This window comes from Chiloscyllium punctatum, chromosome 34 (assembly GCF_047496795.1).
Source record: "Chiloscyllium punctatum isolate Juve2018m chromosome 34, sChiPun1.3, whole genome shotgun sequence".
In the NCBI taxonomy this organism is placed as follows: Eukaryota; Metazoa; Chordata; class Chondrichthyes; order Orectolobiformes; family Hemiscylliidae; genus Chiloscyllium; species Chiloscyllium punctatum.
This window is the reverse complement of record NC_092772.1, coordinates 49231909-49235532: the sequence shown is the minus strand read 5'-3', so window position 1 is coordinate 49235532 and position 3624 is coordinate 49231909.

Genomic DNA, 3624 nt, shown 5'->3' with positions numbered 1-3624 from the left:
AGTTACAGTTGAAAGTGCGGTGCTGGAAAAGCGCAGCAGGTCAGGCAGCATCCGAGGAGCAGGAGAATCGACGTTTCGGGCATAAGCCCATCATCAGGGTCTCCCTCTAATAGCCCCTGTCCACTTCCTTTTCCGATGTGTATATCCTGGAATTGCAGTCTGGGTGGGATGGGGGATTGGGGTTCGGAGGTGGAGCTGCCTTTGTCACTGAGATGCCGTCACCATCTAGTGGCCGGGCCTGGAGTTGCAGCTCCTTCTCAGAGGGCTTCAGCACCATCTCACTCTGTGCGTGAGGGCAGATCGGGCGGACCCAGACCGGCGTTATGTCCTGCTAAAGGCCATTCTGGGAGCTTCAACTCATCTCGTCCTGTTCCGCCCTTTAACCCCCCCCCCCCCCCCCCCCCCGACACCCCACCCAAGCATCCCCACCTTGGAGAGAATGAAGCAACTGCATGTTAAATGGTTTAAATAGAGTCATAGAGATGTACAGCACGGAAACAGACCCTTCGGCCCAACTCATCCATGCCGGCCAGATATTGTAAAAAAGTCCAGTCCCATTTGCCAGCACCGGGCCCATATCCCTCCAAACCCCTTCCTATTCATGTCCCCATCCAGATGCCTTTTAAATGCTGTCATTGTACCAGCCCCCACCACTTCCTCTGGCAGTTCATTCCATACACGTACCACCCTCTGGGTGAAAAAGTTGCCCCTTAGGTCTCTTTTATATCTTTCCCCTCTCACCCTAAACCTATGCCCCTCTAGTTCTGGACTCCCCCACCCCAGGGAAAAGACCTTGTCTATTTACCCTCTCCATGTCCCTCATGATTTTATAAACCTCTATAAGGTCACCCCTCAGCCTCCGACGCTCCAGGGAAAACAGCCCCAGCCTGTTCAGCCTCTCCCTGCAGCTCAAACCCTCCTCATTTCAGATGGCATTCATTGCAGTTTAGAAGAATCTCATACGAGCCAATCATCTGACAGGACATGGGAGACTAATTAGTAAAGTTTGATCACATGGGATCCAGGCAGAGCAAGCCAATTGGATACAAAACTGGTTTACCGGTAGGAGACAGAGGGCGGTGGGGAAGGGTTGTGTTTCAGACCAGAGGCCTGTGACCAGCGGTGTCCCACAGGGATCGGGGCTGGGTCCACTGCAGTTTGTCATTTATATTAATGATTCAGATGAGAATGTAGGAGACGTGGTTAGTAAGTCTGTGGGCGACACCAACATTGGTGGGATAGTGGACAGTGAAGGGGGTTATCTCAGATTACAAAGGGATCCTGATCAATTGGGTCAATGGGCTGAGGAGGGACAGATGGAGTTTAATTGGATAAATGTGAGGTGTTGCGTTTTGGTAAAACACACAGGGGTAGGGCTCTTACAGTTAATGGAGCTGGAAGAGCACAGCAGTTCAGGCAGCATCCAAGTAGCTTCGAAATCGACGTTTCGGGCAAAAGCCCTTCTGCCCGAAACGTCAATTTCGAAGCCAATTGGATGCTGCCTGAACTGCTGTGCTCTTCCAGCACCACTAATCCAGATTCTGGTTTCCAGCATCTGCAGTCATTGTTTTTACCTCTTACACTTAATGGTAGTGTCCTGGGTGTAGAACAGAGGGACCCAGGGGTTCAGGGACATAGTCCCTTGAAAGTGGAGTTACGGGTAGACAGGACAGTGAAGAAGGTGTTTGGTATGCTTGCCTTTTTATGGTCAGTGCATTGAGTTTGGAGTTGGGACATTATATTGAGGGTGTTCAGGATGTTGTGTGCTTTGGAATATTGTGTTCAATTCTGATCTCCCTGCGGTTGGAAGGAAACGGTACAGAAAAGATTTACCAACATGATACCGGGAAGAGAGGGTTTGAGCTACAGGGATTGGCTGAATGGGCTGGGGCTGTTTTCCCTGGAGTGTCGGAGGCTGAGGGGTGACCTTATAGAGGTTTATAAAATCATGAGGGGCATGGATAGGGTAAATAGACAAGGTCTTTTCCCTGGGGTGGAGGAGTCCAGAACTAGAGGGGCATCGGTTTAGGGTGAGAGGGGAAAGATATAAAAAGGGACCTGAGGGGCAACATTTTCATACAGAGGGTGGTGTGTGTATGGAATGAGGTGTCAGAGGAAGTGGTGGAGGCTGGTACGATGACAACACTTAAAAGGCAGCTGGCTGGGGACATGAATAGGAAGGGTTTGGAGGGAAATGGGCCAAATGCAGGCAAATGGGGCTAGATTAATTTAGGATACCTGGGTCAGCATGGACGAGTTTGGCCGAAGGGTCTGTTTCCGGCTGTATGACTGTAAGATGCTATGACCGATGCATGAGTAATGATTGGGTCAGTTAACATTATAATCGCAAGAGTTTAGAAACATAAGAGATCTTATTGAAACTAATAAACTAACAGGAGTGATATCTTAAAGAGAGATTGATTTGACTCAGATTTAATGAAGTTAAGAAGAATGAGGGAGGAGTCTGGGAGAAACTTCCAGAATTCTAACAGGTTAGACAGGGTGAACACAGGACCAACGACCAGTGACGGGAGGGGGCGAGTCCAGAACTGGGGGGGGGGGGGTTCACAGTCTGAGGATACAGGGCTAGCACTGAGCTGAGGAGAAATGTCCTCACCCAGAAAGTGAGGCAGCCTCTGGGGGTCTCTACCACAGAAAGCAGTTGAGGTCAGAACATTGAGTGTTTCCAAGAGGCGCTTGCGGTTAAAGGGGTCAAAGGTCACGGGGAGAATTTGGGTACGGGGGATTGGGTTGGATGAAGAGGTGATGAGATATGAGAGAGTGGGGGAAGGATATTGATTAATGGCCTATTGAATGGCGGCGTAGGCTCAAGCGGCCTACACCAATGTTCCAAGCCTCTGCCACATGCCCAGGTAGCCCCAGATCCCAACCACCCAGTTACAACCTCCACGGTTCCTTGATTGGTCAGTAACGGTGGCCCTGTACCTCGCAAACAGTTTCTCCCCGTGTCCTGTTCCCGGAACCCTCAAGGTAATAGATTCTCCTCAATAGGTAGCCTGACAGGCTTCTCTTCCTGAAGGGGAACCACTGGGAATACTCCAACAGATCTCTGACCCTCATCTTCCCCCTCCCCACACCCCCCCCCCGGGAACCAAATCTTCCCTGCGCACCCTCTGAGGAACCCACCTCCTTCCTGAAGAGAATCCAGGTTTTCCCCCCTCCCCTTGGAGAGAGGCGACTGGTGGAGGTTAGGCCTGAGGGTCAGTTTGCTGCAGGTGAGGGGAGGGTTCGCGGACGGCAGACTCCATGGTCATCTCTGACATTTTGGGGATCGGTCCCGCACTGGTGGTGTCACCCTCCATTGCAAACCGATCCCCCCCCCCCCCCCCGCTACCTGCATTGGCCCTTCCTCCCACACCCCCTACGTGAGGCGCAGTGCCCTCACTCCTTCGCTCACACCAATACCCGGTGTGGACTCTTCCTGTGCCATATCATTTCGTGACTGCGCGAGGCCATTCCTCCACTCTTACGTCTCAGGCCGTTCAGCCCTTCTTGACCAGTAAATCCTGGCTGCTCTGGGATCGTACTCGGCATGGTGGCTCAGTTGTTAACACCGGTGCCTCACAGAACCAGGGAGCCAGGTTTGGTCCCACCCTCGGGCGA